The sequence below is a fragment of the Sphaerodactylus townsendi genome, linkage group LG08 (assembly GCF_021028975.2).
Source record: "Sphaerodactylus townsendi isolate TG3544 linkage group LG08, MPM_Stown_v2.3, whole genome shotgun sequence".
Lineage (NCBI taxonomy): Eukaryota > Metazoa > Chordata > Lepidosauria > Squamata > Sphaerodactylidae > Sphaerodactylus > Sphaerodactylus townsendi.
In genome coordinates this window covers 113,738,724-113,759,681 of record NC_059432.1, presented here as the reverse complement: position 1 = coordinate 113,759,681, position 20,958 = coordinate 113,738,724, and positions in this window count along the sequence as shown.

The window sequence follows — 20,958 nt, the reverse complement described above, 5'->3', positions numbered from 1 at the left end:
AGAAGGCCATTGCTTTCACCTCCTGCATGTGAGCTCCCAAAGGCACCTGGTGGGCCACTGTGAGTAGCAGAGTGCTGGACTAGATGGACTCTGGTCTGATCCAGCAGGCTAGTTCTTATGTTCTTTAAGATGGCACAAGCACAGGAAACCCCTGTTCCTAAACTCGCTTTCGGCAAAAGCCGTGTCCTTTTGCAAATGTTTTGAGTCAGAAAATGAGTCCCGCCTGAGTACTTCAGCAAAGGAGGAGAACTTAGGTGGCCAGGGCGCCCCCAGGAAAGTGGTGCCTGGGACTCACACCCTAGCTTGCCCCACCCTAAATATGCCAGCACCTCCAGGGTGCTTCTGGACTCAAATCTAGTAGATCAAGGGGAGCACGAGAAGATTCAACACCGGTTTATCGCCTTGAATCTAGCAGATCAAGGGGAGCACGAGAAGATTCAACACCGGTTTATTGCCTTGAATCTAGTAGATCAAGGGGAGCACGAGAAGATTCAACACCGGTTTATCGCCTTGAATCTAGTAGATCAAGGGGAGCACGAGAAGATTCAACACCGGTTTATCGCCTTGAATCTAGTAGATCAAGGGGAGCACGAGAAGATTCAACACCGGTTTATCGCCTTGAAACTAGTAGATCAAGGGGAGCACGAGAAGATTCAACACCGGTTTATCGCCTTGAATCTAGCAGATCAAGGGGAGCACGAGAAGATTCAACACTGGTTTATCGCCTTGAATCTAGTAGATCAAGGGGAGCACGAGAAGATTCAACACCGGTTTATCGCCTTGAAACTAGTAGATCAAGGGGAGCACGAGAAGATTCAACACCGGTTTATCGCCTTGAATCTAGCAGATCAAGGGGAGCACGAGAAGATTCAACACCGGTTTATCGCCTTGAAACTAGTAGATCAAGGGGAGCACGAGAAGATTCAACACCGGTTTATCGCCTTGAATCTAGCAGATCAAGGGGAGCACGAGAAGATTCAACACCGGTTTATCGCCTTGAATCTAGTACATCAAGGGGAGCACGAGAAGATTCAAAACCGGTTTATCGCCTTGAAACTAGTAGATCAAGGGGAGCACGAGAAGATTCAACACCGGTTTATCGCCTTGAATCTAGTAGATCAAGGGGAGCATGAGAAGATTCAACACCGGTTTACCGCCTTGAATCTAGCAGATCAAGGGGAGCACGAGAAGATTCAACACCGGTTTATCGCCTTGAATCTAGTAGATCAAGGGGAGCATGAGAAGATTCAACACCGGTTTATCGCCTTGAATCTAGTAGATCAAGGGGAGCACGAGAACAATCAACACCGGTTTATCACCTTGAATCTAGCAGATCAAGGCAAGCAGCAGAATATTCAGCACTAGTTTTCCACTTCCGCCTACCCCTCACTTGCTCAGTGGATGCGTGAAAAGAAATCCATGTTTCACATCACTGTCGACGTTTCCATTTGCACTCAGAACGCTTTATCTTACGATGGGCTGCAAATCAAGAATTTCTCTCTACTGCAAATTACAAAGAACCTGGATTGGACTATATGATATATTGCTTTTTTTTTTTTGGCATTTCTTTCTTTCTCTTCTTTCTCCCCAGACTGACATTCAGATTATAATTTTTATGGTGCCATTACTTCTACCATCTAAAAGATGCTCAAATCTTCCCTCTCTGCCACTTAGGCTTCAAAAAAAACCCTCTCTTTTTTTTATAGAACCCCTTACGTCTGTTAATAAAAACTCTTAATTCATTCTGAGCATTTTACAGCCGCTCTAGATAAAAGTTTAATCAGATGGAATTATTGCTCCTTCTAATGTTCTCTTAACCTTTGCATTTCAGATCTGCGCCGTATCACTTAAATTTTTTAATCCCTGTTTTATAGACTGCCTTTCCTGTCTCCCTCTTAGAGGAGATTTGGCTAACCCCAGTGGTCCGGTCCACGCCACGGTCACAAGAAACCTTCACAAAACCATAAACCCAGCTGTTCTCCCCATTCCGACTTGGCCGTTCTTTGTGCCCCGTTAATTATTTGAATGGCAACATGCCGTTTTAAGAGACACCTTTATTAATCCCCTAAATCTTGCTTCTTTATTGTTGTTTAAACACTTTTTTCCCTTTCCATTATGTAGCTGTATTTAAAGAGAGCTGCCTTTTAAAACAGATGGCCGTGTGACTCCTCTCAAGTGCCCAGAGGCTTTTCATTCGATAGGGGACGTGGGGCTCTCTTGGGGTTTCCTGTAGCGCAAGGCCAGGCCCCTTGGCTTTCTCATCAAAGCTCAGGGGGCAGAGCAAGGACTTCACTCCCCACTGAAACAAAATCCTACCCCGTGGCGGTGAATTCTATGCAAAACGATTAGACAAAAACATTTTTAAGTTGCTGTGTAAAGTTCTGGGCACCACAATTCAGGAAGGGTATTGACAAGCTGGAACGGGTCCAGAGGAGGGCGACCAAAATGGCCAAAGGTCTGGAATCCATGCCCTACGAGGTGAGACTTAGGGAGCTGGGGATGTTCAGTTTGGAGAAACAAAGGTTAAGGGGGGGACATGATAGCCATATTTAGATATTTGAAGGGATGTCATGTTGGTGAGGGAGCGAGCTTGTTTTCTGCTGCTCCAGAGACTAGGACCAGGAGTCATGGGTTCAAGGGGAAGGGAGATTCCACCTAAACATCAGGAAGAACTTCCTGACCTTCAGGGCTGTTGACAGTGGAATTCCCTGCCTCGGAGAGTGGTGAAGTCTCCTTCTTTGGAGGTTTTTAAACAGAGGCTGGATGAACATATGTCAAGAGTGCTTTGATAGTGTGTTCCTGCATGGCAGGGGGTTGGACTGGATGGCTCTTGGGGTCTCTTCCAACTCTACGATTCCATGATTCTACTCGTTTACCCCTTGCTGCAGCGCCATACATTCTGTTCCCCTAGGCCACAGGTGTCAAACTCGTGGCCCTCCAGATGTTATGGACTACATTTCCCATCATCCCCTGCCAGCATGATGCTGGCATGGGATGATGGGAACTGTAGTCCATAACATCTGGAGGGCCACGAGTTTGACACTTATGCCCTAGGCTGTTCACTTCTGCCTAAGGCGTTCTCCCTTACCATACATTTTTAAAATTGTGCCGTAATTGCCTCTTGCGGTCGATGTCAGATTAGGAGCCAATTCAAGGTAGGCCAAGGGTTCCCAACCCTCCAGGTGGGGTCCGGGGATCTCCCGGCATTACCGGTGGTCTCCAGGAAACAAAAATCAGTTCCTTGGAGACAATGGTTGCTTTGGAGAGCGGGCTCTGTGGAGTTACACTTGGCTGACGTCCCTCCCCAGGTTCCACGCCCAAATCTCCAGATATTTCCTTACCCAGAGATGGCAACATGACATTTTCCTGTTGTTGGTGGTGTTAGATAATGAGGCCGTCAGGAAGAAGAGGAGTTTGGATTTATACCCCACCATTCTTTCCTGTAAGGAGACTCAAGGTCGCCTACAAGCTCCTTTCCCTTCCTCTCCCCACAACAGACACTTGGTGAGGCAGGTGGAGCTGAGAGAGGTCCGAAGAACTGTGACTAGCCCAAGGTCACCCAGCAGGGATGTAGGAGTGCAGAAACAACCTGGCTTCACCAGAACGGGTAGCTTTTTCTCCCAGCGTTTCACCCACGCCTGTGGCTGTCATCTTCAGAGGGGGATATGATTGAAGTCCATAAAATTATGCACGGGGTAGAAAATGTGGACAGAGAGACATTTCTCTCCCTTTCTCACAATACTAGGACCAGGGGGCATCCATTGAAAATGCCGGGGGGAAGAATTGGGACCAATAAAAGGAAACACTTCTTCACGCAAGGTGTGATTGGGGTTTGGATTATGCTGCCACAGGAGGTGGTGATGGCCACTCACCTGGATAGCTTTAAAAGGGGCTTGGACAGATTGATGGAGGAGAAGTCGATCTCTGGCTACCAATCTTGATCCTCCTTGATCTGAGATTGCAAATGCCTGAGCAGACCAGGTGATCGGGAGCAACAGCTGCAGAAGGCCATTGCTTTCACCTCCTGCAGGTGAGCTCCCAAAGGCACCTGGTGGGCCACTGCGAGTAGCAGAGTGCTGGACTAGATGGACTCTGGTCTGATCCAGCAGGCTAGTTCTTATGTTCTTATGTTCTTAAGTGGCGGGAAGATGTCTTTCTCTCTGTTGCTTAGTGTGGCACGTGCCCTTGAAAATGACAGCCATAGATGCGGGTGAAACGTTAGGAGCAAAAACTATGGAACCTTTTCTGGTCCGTGCCATGGCTGCTCCCATTCTTAACCCCCCACAGATGAGCAGTTATGGGGTGATGTTTCAAATCGATCTCTGCAGCTCTGTTGCAATAATGGGAGACAGAAGTTGGGATTACAGTGAAATGCATTGGATGGGGGTTATTTTTAAAAAAGTAATTTTCAGTTATGTTAATGGCGCTACCATTTGCGCATCTTAAAATTAAAGATAATCAAGGTAGAGGCACTAAAAAAAAGTACTTTAAAAATCTGAGTTTGAGTCTCCAAAACCCATCGGGGAGAGGGTTTACATTTGGGGGGGGGGGGAGAGAGAGAGAAATCATTGGGTTTTTCTGCCCCTCGGCAACAGCGCTTCCTTAACACGGTTCTGTCTTTCCTCCTCCTCTCCCCCGTTTTAAATAATCATACTTTCAAAATTAGTGTAAACAGATTGCCGAGCACGCCACCTCCAGCGGGGCAGATAAATATATTCCTCCATCTTGGGAACGATTATTAAATAATTCACGAGGCGCTGGAAACCCAAGAGTTAGCGCACCGTTTTCTTGGGTAAATTTCGGAGCTCCCAAAGGAGCTCGTTCTGCCGTCTTTCTTCATAACGCTTAATCATTTCCTACAATCTGGCGCTGGCCCCCAGAGAGCCGAGTCTCTTGCCTGACTCCTCCTCCGACACCCACTACAAGATAAGTCGCATTTGAAGCGTGGGGGAGGGAGAGGAAATTTATATACTGATATTTAGGATTGCTAACTATGGATAGGGAAGCTCATGCAGATTTGGGCGTGGAGCAGTGGTCCCTCACACAGTTCCCGAGCGGTGCGCACAAGTATAAAAACATGAATACAAAGTCTAAAAACATGAATACAGTCTACTGAATCTCCTAACGACTGAGCCTCATTCAACCCCATAGACCTGCTGAAACCCCACAAGACAAGTCCCACACTGTTAATAATTGGTCTGCAATAGCAGGCCTCTGAGACCAGTTTGCAAGGAACAGTTTAAAGCAGGGGTCTGCAACCTGTGGCTCTCCAGATGTTCATGAACTACAATTCCCATCGGTCCCTGCCAGCATGGCCAATCAGCCCCTGCCAGCATGGCCAATCAGCAGGGGCTGATGGGAATTGTAGTTCATGAACATCTGGGGAGCCGCAGGTTGCAAACCCCTGCTTTAAAGTGACAAGAAGAAGAAGAAGAAGAAGAAGAAGAAGAAGAAGAAGAAGAAGAAGAAGAAGAAGAAGAAGAAGAAGAAGAAGAAGAAGAAGAAAAGAGGAGTAGGAGTAGGAGGAGGAGTTTGGATTTATATCCCCCCTTTCTCCTGCAGGAGACTCAAAGGGGCTGACAATCTCCTTGCCCTTCCCCCTCACAATAAACACCCTGTGAGGTAGGTGGGGCTGAGAGAGCTCCGAGAAGCTGTGACTAGCCCAAGGTCACCCAGCTGGCGTGTGTGGGAGTGCCCAGGCTAATCTGAATTCCCCAGATAAGCCTCCACAGCTCAGGCGGCAGAGCTGGGAATCAAATCCGGTTCCTCCAGATTAGATACACGAGCTCTTAACTTCCTACGCCACTGCTGCTCACTGAAGCACATCCTCTGATACCTACTTGTGCCTTCAACCATCTCAAGAAAACGGCATGGTCCGCAGTGTCCGAGGCGGCTGATAAATTCAGGAAGAGCACCCAAGAGGCGTAGCCTTGGGCTACATTCAGAGATCAGCTAAAGCCCCCAATGGCACAACAGCGTCTCCATGCCATAACCTGATCCGAAGCTAAACTGAAGGTAGTCTAGGGCAGATGAGTTATCCAGGAAAACCTGGAAGGATTCTGCTATTCCCGTCTATCGTTTTGGTCCAGAAAGGGCAGATTAGAGGTCAGGAAATATTTGGCCCCACCACCATTCTTTTCTGGCTAGGTGTTTTGTTTTGTTTTTGCAAAATGGATGGAGAACTGCCTCTTTGAGTGGCCAAGGGAAGGTGCCCTGGACCTGTGGTTGTGTTATGATAAACATCAAGGACTCATTCATGTGATGTTTTACACACTTTCTGCAACCAGACTGAAAGAATCCAGAGCCCAAGCAGTGGTTGTCATAGATTCCAAAATCCTGTTGACATCCATCAAATCAGGTGGGTCAAAATGGTCCATAAATGGCCAGACGATGAACTAGCCTGATAAAAGAATTTGGGGGTCTGTTCACCTGTAGCAACACAAAAGAATTTGCACTAAATAAAGGGAACAGTGAGTCTTGGTTGTATATTCATCGTTCCAAAACTCAGACAATATGCAGCGTTGTGCTTTCGGTGGCAAAAATGGTTAAATAATGGAAAACAATTTCAAATGCACACTCTGTGCTGTACAACAATACACAATGGAGTGATAATAACAAAAAAGAGCTAATCGGTCCTCAGGATAAAAGCCAACCTCAGATACAGACTTCAAAGGCTTGTGGTTATGTCAGGTGAATATTCTTGTAGAAAGTCACATAACATATTTATTTCAGGTAACAACTGGACGGTGGACACCAAAACGTTCCTCAAACCAGTTACACAAGTTGTCCTTTGGCAACTGATCGCTTATTCCTGAGAATTCAAACTTCTGAGTTGACAAACACTAAGATACCTCGAGTGATTGGAATGGGGATGACATTACTATTACTATTACATTACATTACATTAGGAAGAAGAAGAAGAAGAAGAGGAGGAGGAGGAGGAGGAGGAGGAGGAGGAGGAGGAGGAGTTTGGATTTATATCTCCCTTTCTCTCCTGTAAGGAGGCTCAAAGGGGCTGACAATCTCCTTTCCCTTCCCCCCTCGCAACAAGCTGAGACAGCTCTGAAGAACTGTGACTAGCCGAAGGTCACCCAACTGGCATGAGTTGGAGTGCACAAGCTAATCTGATTTACCAGATAAGCCTCCAAAGCTCAAGTGGCAGAGCGCGGAATCAAACCCGGTTCTCCAGATTGGAATGCACCTGCTCTTAACCACTGTGCCACTGCACAAGGTCACTTGTGGATGAGGATGGTTTTCCTACCCCCCTCCCCCCACGTTCATAGAAGACTGGAATCTCACGGCCTACTTTCTGTGTCCAGGAAAGGAGTTTTTTTTTTAAAAAAAGGATTAGAATTGAAAGCGTCAGACTGAAATGCACAATCTAGAAAAAGCTTGGCCACTATTTTTCTGCCGGTAGGTCTGAAGCGGCTTGCAGGGAGAAACGGAAGCCCTTCATGCACATCTCTAGGGGAGGTTTGTTTTAATCTAATCGCCAGCTTTCTGCTTTGGCCGCTGTAATTTATAACTACCAATTGGCGATTTTATCACCCAGCTAATAATAATAAAAGAGTTGAGCGTAGACTGTGCGTGCCTCCACCTCTGAGGAGTTTTATTATCTTTTAACGAGCTTAATTAATCTTGCTGTCATTATTAGAGAAGAGAGGGGCTGGTTTTCCAGGCAAAGAAGGCCCCCTGCCGTTCTTCTGCACAAAGAAGATCCTGGGAAAGTGAGAAGAAGTCCCGACATCCAAAACATTTACCCTGCCTCAGCGGAAAGGAGTTTGTGGAAAACTGGGAGAAAATACCAAACTGGACAGACAGTGTGATATAGGGGTTAGCGCCAGAACAGGATTCAGAAGATCTGAGTTCAACTCCACACTCATCGATGAAGCTCTTTAGATGACCATGACTAGCCTTTCTGTCAAAGCCCTTCTCTTAGTGGCCCAGGCTAGCCCAAGTTTGGAAGCAAACCTCAAGATCTTGGTTGCTTATGTATACAAAGGTCAGTTTTTGCAAGAAATCTGCAGGACAGCAAATAAAGTTTAACAATTTTATTCAGGGATAATGGGGTACATTCTTCTTCTTCTTCTTCTTCTTCTTCTTCTTAATCCCTTTAGGAAGAGTGTAAGGCAGGTATTTTGCAAGGCAGATATGGGCACAGGCAATTCCCAACCAGTTCTTACTACGGCACTGCAAGGCACTCCAAGGGTTGGCAGGATGGGCAGAGGCACTGTTGTCTTAAAACAGAACTTCCCACTCACCCACCATGGGCCGGTCTGGTAACAAGGGAACATCAGCACTGCCTGAAAAGGTAGGAAGTGGCTGTATATGACTGACTGTCGTAGCTGTCAGAATTGATAGCTGCTGCAGTCACTCAGAGCCTTCTGACCATTAGAAAATTGTTTACAAGCTCTCGTGTGAATTGGCTCTTAGCTATTCAGTACAGATATTTTGCAGTCTGCAATTACTCGTGTGGAGGGGCAAGAATGGGAAGCGCGGACTGTAAGCACATGTTTGTTGTCATTAGCTATCAGCAATGCGAAGAGGGAAATGAAGCAAAAACCAGAGAAAGGCTTTGTGTGTGTGTGCGCGCGTGTGTGCGTGCGTGTGTGTGTGTGTGTGTGTGTGTGGGCGGGCATGGCAACTGATGCGCACGCTATCCCAATTTCCCTTTTTGCCCCGGAGAGAAATTGCACATTCCCAAATGGGCCATGAAAAGAAATAGCACAGAACAGGACAAGAATGTTTCGGCACAAATGGGTCAATTTCCTGTCATTTCCCCTGTAATTGTATGTAAAGTGCGCAGCGTACAAAATGCTGGGGGAACAGACTTTCATTCTTCTTGGCGCTGCCGTTTTAATTCGGCTCTAAAGGGAGGCACACAAAAAAACCCTCCCACCCCAATAAGATCCCAGCCTCAGCTATGTTATCCAGCTTCTCCTAGAGGGTGCTAATAACCACCTATTTCCACTTAACGCTTCTGGCCACCAAGCCAGGCTAGAGACTCCGCAAAGGGAGAAAGAGACATCCATCGAGTTGCTTGGTTGGGTACCAAATGATGCAAACTGTCGATTAGACGACTTCCTTGCCAAAACTTTAATCATTTCCATCTGGCCAGGTCAGGCAAGCTCTGAAACTGGTCCACGAAGCAGCAATCGCTCTCTGAACAACATTATAGTTTGCGCCTCTCTCTTTTCTCCGGGTAATCAGCGTTTTGTAAGAGGGAGTTACAGCAGAAGCCACAGAAGGGATTACAGGGGTGGCCAACCTATGGCGCTCCAGATGTTCACAGACTACAATTCCCAATTGGCCATGCTGTCAGGGGCTGGTGGGAATTGTAGTCCATGAACATCTGGAGCGCCATATGTTGGCCACCCCCGGATTAGACCCTTTGGCAGTGTATAAGGATAGGTTCACTTGCAGCCACTGGCTTGAACTAAGGAACACCGCTAGGGTACACCAACGTTTGTGTTTTGGAGCACGTTGGAGTCCAGGATTACATCCCAGCTTTCTCTACAAAGCCTCAATTAGTAATTGACAAAGTTCCCCCCAGAACAAGGTAGTATCTAAAATCTGGAGTAAGAGTTGCTGTTTGACAGTCCCCTTGATATCAAGACATTCATATATGTATACCCATGAAATGTTTGGAGTAATTTCACACATAGGATTTTTTTAAAATGCCCCTTGAAATTGCTGCCAGAATAATTTTTGATTATGGCTAAGATGGTTACATTCCTGGTGGGTGACCTTGGGCTAGTCACGGCTCTTCAGAACTCTCTCAGCCCTAAGGTGTCTGTGGTGGGTTGTAGGAACTTTTAGGCCACCTTGAGTCTCCTTATAGGAGGGAAAGGGGAGGGGGTATAAATCCAAACGCTGCCTCCTCCTCCTCCTCCTCCTCCTCCTCCTCCTCTTCTTCTTCTTCTTCTTCTTCTTCTTCTTCTCCTTCTTCTTCTTCTTCTTCCTCTTCTTCCTCTTCTTCTTCTTCAGAACATAAGAACAAGCCAGCTGGATCAGACCAGAGTCCATCTAGTCCAGCTCTCTGCTACTCGCAGTGGCCCACCAGGTGCCTTTGGGAGCTCACATGCAGGAGGTGAAAGCAAGGGCCTTCTGCTGCTGCTGCTGCTCCCGAGCACCTGGACTGTTAAAGCATTTGCAACCTCAGATCAAAGAGGATCAAGATTGGTAGCCATAAATCGACTTCTCCTCCATAAATCTGTCCAAGCCCCTTTTAAAGCTATCCAGGTGAGTGGCCGTCACCACCTCCTGTGGCAGCATATTCCAAACACCAACCACACATTGTGTGAAGAAGTGTTTCCTTTTATTAGTCCTAATTCTTCCCCCCAGCATTTTCAATGGATGCCCCCTGGTTCTAGTATTGCGAGAAAGAGAGAACAATTTCTCTCTGTCCACATTTTTCTTCTTCTTCTTCTTCTTCTTCTTCTTCTTCTTCTTCTTCTTCTTCTTCTTCTTCTTCTTCTTCTTCTTCTTCTTCTTCTTCTTCTTCTTCTTCTTCTTCTTCTTCTTCTCCTCCTCCTCCTCCTCCTCCTCCTCCTCCTCCTCCTCCTCCTCCTCCTCCTCCTCCAAATGGAGTGGGAACCGACAGCCGTTCTGCATATGTTCCAAAGTCCTCTTGCGTGCTGAAAAAATATTGCAGGGCTGATGTTGAACCCTAAAGGCCATTCTTTGAAGGTCAGTGAGGAAGCAAAAAGGGTTCCCTTGAGCTCATGGCTTTCAGCTACGCATTCTAGATCCTAATTCAACTAGTCCTGTTGTTACGGTTTGTTTGGAAAAGTACAAGGAGGCCCTGAAGCCAGAAGCAGTTTCTATAAAACTTGGTGCCGGATAATTACGGGGCTCGCAAAAACAGGGTAAAGTGGGGCACTTTGTCTATTTCTGTGCCTCTTTCTTCGGGTGAAGGAATGCAGCCGCTGCAGCAGGTTTGGCCCGGAAACAGAGAGCTAATTTTAAAAAGCACCCCCCGACCTGCTTCCTTATTGTCCTGGTGACGGGTCCCTATTTGGGACTGGCTCGAGTGGTTCGTTCCAATCAAAGCCGTTCTCTGGAAAAGTCACTGACGTCCGAAGCCCGTTCCTGGACATAAATTTCCATTGATGCATTCTGGGAGTTTATCAGTGTGCTCAGCTCCTTGAAGCGTTTGCTGCACTTCTGGTGCACTTTTGAGCTTCTGTTACATATAATTGTAAATAGACTATACTACACCAAAGAATGTTTGGATCTTGCTCCGAGTGCTTCCTTAAGATTCTTTACCTTGTAAACTTCTCAAACTTCCCAATCTTGATCCTCCTTGATCTCAGATTGCAAATGCCTTAACAGACCAGGTGCTCGGGAGCAGCAGCAGCAGAAGGTCTAGAAGTGTCTAGAAGAAGAAGAAGAAGAAGAAGAAGAAGAAGAAGAAGAAGAAGAAGAAGAAGAAGAAGAAGAAGAAGAAGAAGAAGAAGAAGAAGAAGAAGAAGAAGAAGAAATCTCTCCTGTAGGAGACTCAAAGGGGCTGACAATCTCCTTGCCCTTCCCCCCTCACAACAAACACCCTGTGAGGTAGGTGGGGCTGAGAAAGCTTTGAGAAGCTGTGACTAGCCCAAGGTCACCTAGCTGGCGTGTGTGGGAGTGCCCAGGCTAATCTGAATTCCCCAGATAAGCCTCCACAGCTCAGGCGGCAGAGCTGGGAATCAAACCCGGTTCCTCCAGATTAGATACATGAGCTCTTAACCTCCTACGCCACTGTCTTGATTGAGGGATGTAATTGTACCTTTCTATTCTGCATTGGTTAGACCTCACCTGGAATATTGTGTACAGTTCTGGGCACTGCAAATCAAGAAGGATATTGACAAGCTGGAACAGGTCCAGAGGAGGGCCACCAAAATGTTCAAAGGTCTGGAGTCCATGTCCTTTGAGGAGAGACTTGGGGAGCTGGGGATGTTTAGTTTGATGAAGAGAAGGTTAAGAGGTGACATGATAGCCATGTTTAGATATTTGGAGGGATGTCATGTTGGTGAGGGAGCAAGCTTGTCTTCTGCTGCTCCAGAGACTAGGACCAGGAGTCATGGGTTCAAGGTGAAGGACAAGAGATTCCACCTAAACATCAGGAAAAACTTCCTGACCGAAAGAGCTGTTCGACAGTGGAATGCACGACCTTGGAGGGTGGTGGAGTCTCCTTCTTTGGAGGTTTTTAAAGAGAGGCCAGATGGCCATCTGTCAGGAGTGTTTTTATTGTGCGTTCCTGCATGGCAGGGGGTTGGACTTGATGGCTCTTGGGGTCTCTTCCAACTCCATGATTCTATGATTCTATTCTATGATCCTAATAAAGGTCCAGGCGCTGTCCAGCTATGGGAAGAGACAGTTACTATCAATCGCTTAGCAAAGCAGGCCCACAAAAGCAAGAACTGATTGGTGCCACAGTCTTTCGGACTCACCTGGGTGCCCACTGTAAGACCAAATGGGATGGGGGCTTGACAGCTGGCCTCTGTCGTTTGGAGATCAGTTGTAATTCTGGGACACCCCCAAGCCCCACCTCTTTGATGTCAAAGAGAATTTCTAACCCCACGGTGGCTCCTGCCTTCCCCTTCCCCAGAATAAACTTGAGCAAATTTCAGACTAAGTATTATTATTATTTCAGACTAAGTATTATTATTATTATTTCAGTATTATTATTATTTCAGACTAAGTATTATTATTATTATTATTATTATTATTATTATTATTATTATTATTATTATTATTATTATTATTATTTATTCGATTTGATAAACCGCCCTACCCCCGAAGGATTATAAGCATTCATTGCAAACAAGGTAAAAAGAACCAGTAAGTATTCCTTAAAAAAAAAATTTTTTTGCAAAATTGTGTAATTAGCAACTTATAGTGCTATTTATCCTCGTAGGGTATTGTACTTTGATCAACTGTGGAAATTGCATTTGGAAACATATTAGAGTAAATGAGCAAGGATTACAAGAAAGGAAGGAAGATTCATTTCTACAAAAAAAACATTAATTGTAAAATTGATTTAATACTGAATATGCTATGTAGGTCTTGACTTGGAGTTATGTATTTACACCTGCCAGGTCCCTTGAATAAGCCTTTGGGCAAAACAAGGAGAAACCGGCTCCTGTCGGGACAGAAAGCAAGCAGAAATATATAGTATTTAAAGTGACAATATGCAGCCTATTAAGACTTATGTTTGGATGTATGTCTATTCTGAAAAAAAATTGTAATAATGTGTTTTTTACCGTGGTCAATTTCATTATGTCAGTTGCTTTGATGAATAAAAATGGAGAGTTAAAACATGCACCGAAGTTGCACAAGTCACCTGGAGCCCAGCACTCCTGGCCCACTGAGGCCAGAGAGCATTTCTGTGTGTGTGTGTGTGTGTGCGCGCGCGTGCGCGTGTGTGTGTAGGCACACACATAAACGTACATACGTACATACATGCATACACGCATACACGCATACATACATACATACATACATACATACATACATACATAGATAAATACATGCATACATACATACACACATACATGCATACACACACACACATACATACATACATGCATACGTACATGCATACATACATACATAGATAAATACATACATACATGCATACATACATGCATAAACATATACATACATGCAGACATACATACACGCTTACACACATACATATATACATACATACAGAGATAAATACATACATGCATACATACATACATAGATACATACATGCATACATGCATACACGCATACACACATGCATGCATGCATGCATACATAGATAAATACATACTTGCATACATACATACATACATACATACATACATACATACATACATACATACATAGATACATACATACATACATGCATGCATACATGCATGCATGCATGCATGCATAGATAAATACATACTTGCATGCATGCATGCATGCATACATAAATGCATAAATGCATGCATAAATGCATACATAGATAAATACATACATGCATGCATACATGCACGCATAAACATATACATACATGCATACATACATACACGCTTACACACATACATATATACATACATACAGAGATAAATACATACATGCATACATACATAGATAGATACATACATGCATGCATACATACATACACGCATACACACATGCATGCATGCATACATAGATAAATACATACTTACATACATACATACATACATACATACATACATACATACATACATACATACATACATACATACATACATACATACATACATACACGCATACACACATGCATGCATGCATAGATAAATACATACTTGCATACATACATGCATACATACATACATACATACATACATAAATGCATATATACATGCATAAATGCATACATAGGTAAATACATACATGCATGCATACAAACACGCATAAACATATACATACATGCATACATACATACACGCTTACACACATACATATGTACATACATACAGAGATAAATACATACATACATACATACATACATAGATACATACATGCATACATACATACACGCATACATGCATGCATGCATACATAGATAAATACATACTTGCATACATACATACATGCATACATACATACACGCATACACACATGCATGCATACATAGATAAATACATACTTGCATACATGCATGCATACATGCATACATAAATGCATATATACATGCATACATGCATACATAGATAAATACATGCATACATACATACACGCATACACACATGCATGCATGCATGCATACATAGATAAATACATACTTGCATACATACATACATACATAGATACATGCATGCATAGATAAATACATACTTGCATGCATGCATGCATACATAAATGCATATATACATGCATAAATACATACATAGATAAATACATACATGCATGCATACATGCACGCATAAAAATATACATACATGCATACATACATACACGCTTACACACATACATATATACATACATACAGAGATAAATACATACATGCATACATACATACATACATACATGCATACATACATACACGCATACACACATGCATGCATGCATGCATGCATAAATACATACTTGCATACATACATACATACATACATGCATGCATACATACATACACGCATACACACATGCATGCATGCATGCATAGATAAATACATACTTGCATACATGCATGCATACATACATGCATATATACATGCATAAATGCATATATACATGCATAAATGCATACATAGATAAATACATACATGCATGCATACAAACACGCATAAACATATACATACATGCATACGTACATACACGCTTACACACATACATATATACATACATACAGAGATAAATACATACATACATACATACATAGATACATACATGCATACATACATACACGCATACACACATGCATGCATGCATGCATACATAGATAAATACATACTTGCATACATACATACATACATAGATACATACATGCATACATACATACACGCATACACACATGCATGCATGCATGCATAGATAAATACATACTTGCATACATACATGCATGCATGCATGCATGTGTGTCCTGTCCTCTCTGTGCATGCATACATGGGATCACGTACGTACGTGCATGCCTGCATGCGTGCATACACGCATAAACATGTGCATACATGCGGCATGGGGCATATGCATGCGTGCATGCATACATACACGCGGCACACATGCGTATATGCATGCGTACAGGGATAAATGCATGCGTGCGTGCATTACGTGCGTACGTACGGCCTGCGTGCGTGCGTGCGTGCGTACGTGGATAAATACGTACTTGCGTGGGCACATACATACATACGTACGTACGTACGTGCGTGCAGTACGTACGTGCTGGTGGGACTTGACAGTTGGATCGCAAAGATCTGTGACGAGCTTGGTACGGTCTGCAATCCTCCACCTTTCACCTGGTTTCGGGTCGGTTGATGCACGGCCATGATAAGGCACGTCTAGGATGGTTGCGTCGCTGCTCCCTGATTGGGTTGGATGTCTCTATGTGTATGCACTGGAACGATTACGGATCTTTATGCGCTCTTGGCGGTTACATCCAGTTGCTTTCGCGCTGCGCTCTGTCAGACTGTTTTGTGCTTTTTGGAATGGGGAATCGCTTCCTTCTGTTCTTTGAAGTGAACAACGCCTGGGTTCCTGTGTTTTCTTTTCCTCAACTGCTTCTGCTGTTACCGCGACCGGCGCAGAGTCTGGATCCTTCTCAGGTTATGGGTGGCTCCTACGTGCTGCGTTGATGGCCAGTGGGGAGTGTATTTTCGTGCTGTGTGACTCAGCTATTATGCCATGGCTTCCACTATGTCCGGCTTTGCTGTTTGAGAGGCTGAATGAGCATAACTGTGTGGCTTGGAGCCAGAAGATGCAGGAGCTGTATCTCATTCGTGAGGGACCTGTGGAATGTTATCTCTACCCCTCCAGCGAAAGCCCCTACCAGTTAGCTGAGCGAGCGATTATCGCAGATGAAAAACAGCACGTGCGTCTATTGTGCTAGCAGTGGAAAACTCACAGATTGGTTTTATCTGCGAGAAGCTGGTGACTGCAGCCAAGGCATTGGTACGGCTTTGAAAGGCACTCTCCATCAGGCGTGTAGCAGGTCGGCTGGGGCAAAGGTCCTCACTCACAAGACAACTGTACAATGATCTCAAACTGAGGCCAGGAGGATCTGTGTTTGAGCATCATAAGCTTGAGATCGCGTGAACTGTTTGCACAGCCTCGCTGATCGAGGTTTACAGCTTTGAAGACTCCCACAAAGTTTAATCTGTTGCTTTCGTCGTTGGATAGCAGCTGGGGACCACAGATTGGTATGCAGTTTTCCAGAGCCGTCGCGGAATCTACGCTGACTTTGGATTCACGTCACTGCCAAAGCTGCTAGACCACCAGAAGCAGAGGGACTACCACCAGCTTCGAGAGCACGGCTGAGAAATCATCGCCAGAGGGATTTTTCCTGCTGATTCTGCCGTCCCTACTTCCTGTGCTGTGAAAAAAATGTTTGCGTTGGTAGGAATCCTGGCCACCTTGCACGGGCCTGTACAAATGCAAAGAGGTAGGCGCTTAGAGGATAGAACAAGCCACCTTGGGAAAGCGAGGGCCCCACAACAGACAGGAATCCACAAGCATCTACTTTCCTGGTAAGAAACAAGGAGAAAGACTCTAACGCACTATGGATCATTGACTCTGCTTGTTCTGAGCATTATAAAGTGAATAAGGAGAAGTCTCCTTACTGACCACGTGCGCCAACCTGTTATTGACCACGTTTGTTTAGCTGATGGCACCGCAGCAAAGGTGCAACTACAAGGATCAACATTTGTTCCTGCTTCTAAATGGCTCTCTGAGTAATGTATATTTTGTGCCTTCATTTTGAATTTCTTGGTTTGAACATTAAGTACGTTGTAAGGAATTGACGAAGCTATGATGGTTATGTGGTGGAATTTAGTGGGCAGACCTGTTCTATTAAGAAACAAGGGAGAGTCTGGTACCACGGGTATACTGCAGAATAACCTTTATCAGCTAAATAACAATGCTGTAGGACAAAGCATGGCTAATGCAGTTAACAAACCTATGCATGATGACTGTATTCATTATATGCACTGTGTGCTAGGACAATGCCAGTTTCCAAAGTGCTAGGAAACATGTCCAGGTTGTGTGGTTTAGCGAAAGCCAAGTCCTGTCCCTAATTCATTCTTGGTGTACTGTGTGTGCAGTAAGGCCAAAAGTAAAGGCATTTCCCTTCTACAAGGAAAAGCACCAGACAGTCAGATAGGCCATTAGCTTTAATTCATGCAGACCTTTCTGTGGACCATTTCGAAACCCAGTCAGGGGCATGCAAAGAGTACCACATGGTTTTGGTGGGATGACTATAGCAGGAGTTCACCTATAATAGTCTTTTCCTGGAAATCCAAAGCTGAGGCTTACCCCAAGATTTAAGGGAGAGTGGGTGGCAATGGTCGGAAAAGACAGTTTTTCACATAAAGGAAGGTTTTGCCCTCCAAACAGACAGAGGAGGTGAATTCCTGGGTCTCCTGGAGTTCCAGAACTGGTTGAGAAAGAAAGGCATATCGGATCACAGAAAGACCAACCCTTTCTCTCCTTTTGGCAAAACGGGGTTGCTGAGGAGGAAATTTGGGGTTCTACATACTATAAAACGCTGTTTGCTTCTGGATGCCAACATGCACACTGAACATTTTCTGGAGCTGAGGCTGTGAACACTGCCGCCACATACTTCTACGACCAACAGAGTATGGTCTTCTGAGTGTGAACCAGGACTCCCTTATTTTTTTTGCTGTACCAAGAAAGATCCATCTCTGGATCATTTCCAGCATATCTTTAGCAGTTATGCCAATGTGCTGGTACCCTGACAGCCCAAAAGGCGGAAGAGGGGGATCAAGGAAGGTGGGTGAGATTGAGGTTTTCTTGGTTATGAATCTGGGACAAAAGGTTTTCGTTTTGCACATTCCTATGGAAAGGTTGTGATCTCTCAAAGTGCAAACTTTGAAAAGCATGCAGGATGGGGAGAACTATCCATGCTAACACCAGAGGTTTTGCTACCTTTCACCTCAGCATGAAGGGGTTAACAGAACTGCCAGGCAGCAGCCTGCAGCAGCTCAAAGGTCAACCAACTGCTTCCAGTGCAGTGGCAAACGTCCAAGGAAGAAAGCTGAGAAGGGGAAGGGCTGCAAGACAGTGACACTAGCAGTAGTGAAGAAGATGAGAAACAAATTAAAGTGCCTCATACCTCTGATAGGTCTACAAAAGGGATACCTCCTGACAGGTATGGGTTTTCTCAAAACGTCTATGTTTGTCAAGCACCGGTGTCAGAGCCAAGCTCCTATAAAGAGATGTTAAAGCTACCGCCAGCTGAAATAGAGCTCTGGCGTGAAGCTATGGCTGAGGAGTATAATACCTTAGTGCAACAACAGGTGTTTACCAAGACTGTTTTGCCAGAAGGAGAGGAGGCAATTGGGTCAAAGTGGGTGTTTCGGAGGAAAGAGTTGCCAAATGGTACTCGAAGGTATAAAGCAAGGCTTGTCGCCCAGGGGTTTGTACAAGACCGTTTGCTGAATTATGACCAGACCTATTCTCCCACGGCACGACCTGAGTCTTTGAGAGCTATTCTTGCATTAGCTAGTAAGAAAGGTTTTATGGTGAAGCATTATGACTTCCAGTGTGCTTTTTTAAATGCTAAATTGAAGGAAGCAATTTATCTGAAGCCTGCACCAGGGTATGAAGAAGCAGACCCAAATATTGTTTATCTTTTGCATCGTTCTTTGTATGGTTTAAAACAAGCTGGTGCTAACTGGTATGGTGAACTGAACAGTACATTGCTTAAACTGGGGTTTAAGAAGTCTGTTGCTGATGCATGTTTATATATCAGGGGAACTAAAAAGAATCAAGAGGTCATTCTTCTTTATGTTGATGATATATGTGTGTGTGCAAGATCTAAACAACAATTTGACAAATTGTATAAACAACTCAGTGACATGTATGTTCTAAAGGACTTAGGTTTTATCAAACATTACTTGGGTATTGATGTCATATTACACCAAAGCAAGGTTATCTCCTGAGTCAGAAGAACAAAATAAATGAGTTGGTGCGCAAGACTAGATTGTCAAAGGCAAGGGTTGCCACAACACCAATGTCCCTAGACTTTCAGAAAGTTAGTGAAAGTGAGGAGTTCAACAATCCTGAACTGTACAAATCTGTTGTAGGTAGTCTCCTACATATATCTAACTGGACACGCCCAGATATAGTGTTTGCTGTTAGTGCGCTAAGCAGAAAAGCTAGCAAGCCCAGCAAACATGATTGGGAGGGTGTTAAACGTGTGGTTAGGTACTTAAAAGGAACTGCTGATCATGGTTTACTGATCCAGTCCACGCAAAGCACAGAGTTGCGTGCTATTGCAGATAGTTCATTTGCAGACTGTGGTGACAGGAAGTCCTGTACTGGTTTTGTCATTCAGTATGGTGATGTAGCTATCACCTGGTGTTCTAGAAAACAGACCACAATCAGCCTGTCCACTTCTGAGGCTGAGTTCTGCGCATTGTCTGAAACATGTTCAGAACTACTTTGGGTTGAGACACTGCTAACTGAGTTAGGTGAATCCATACAGAAGCCTATAATCGTGTTTGATGATTCACAGACCTGCATCGCGTTAGCAGAGACTGCAAACATGAAGACAAGAACTAAGTACATAGGAGTAAAGTACCAGAATGTTAGAGAGCTAGTACAGAATGGAACTATTCAACTTGCCTATGTTGAGACAGAGCGAAATGTTGCTGATGTGTTTACCAAAGCTGTGTCACAGAATAAGCATCAGAGAATGTTAGAACAGCTGAAAGTAATAAAGGTGCTGTCATAGTAGTTTTGGGAAGGGGTGTTAGGACTTGACAGTTAGATCACCAAAATCTACTTGACAGCTTGGCTGATGCAATCCTCCACCTTTCACCTAGTTTCAGGTGGGTGATGCAACCATGACCAAGCACATCTAGTGTGATTGCATCACTGCTCCCTGATTGGTTGAATGTCTCTATATGTATGCACAGAACAGTTTGGTCTATGCGCGCTTTGGTTATTCAGTTGCTGCGCTGCACTCTGTCAGACTGTTTTGTGCTTTTGGAAACAAGGAATAAAACCCTTCTGTTCTTTGAAGTGAACAACGCCTGGGTTCCTGTGTTTTCTTTTCCTCAACTGCTTCTGCTGTTACCACGACCGCTGCTGAGTGGATCCTTCTCACATACATACATACATACATACATACATACATACATACATACATACATACATACATACATACATAGATACATACATGCATACATGCATACACACATGCATGCATGCATACATAGATAAATTCATACTTGCATACATGCATGCATGCATGCATGCATACATACACGCATAAACATA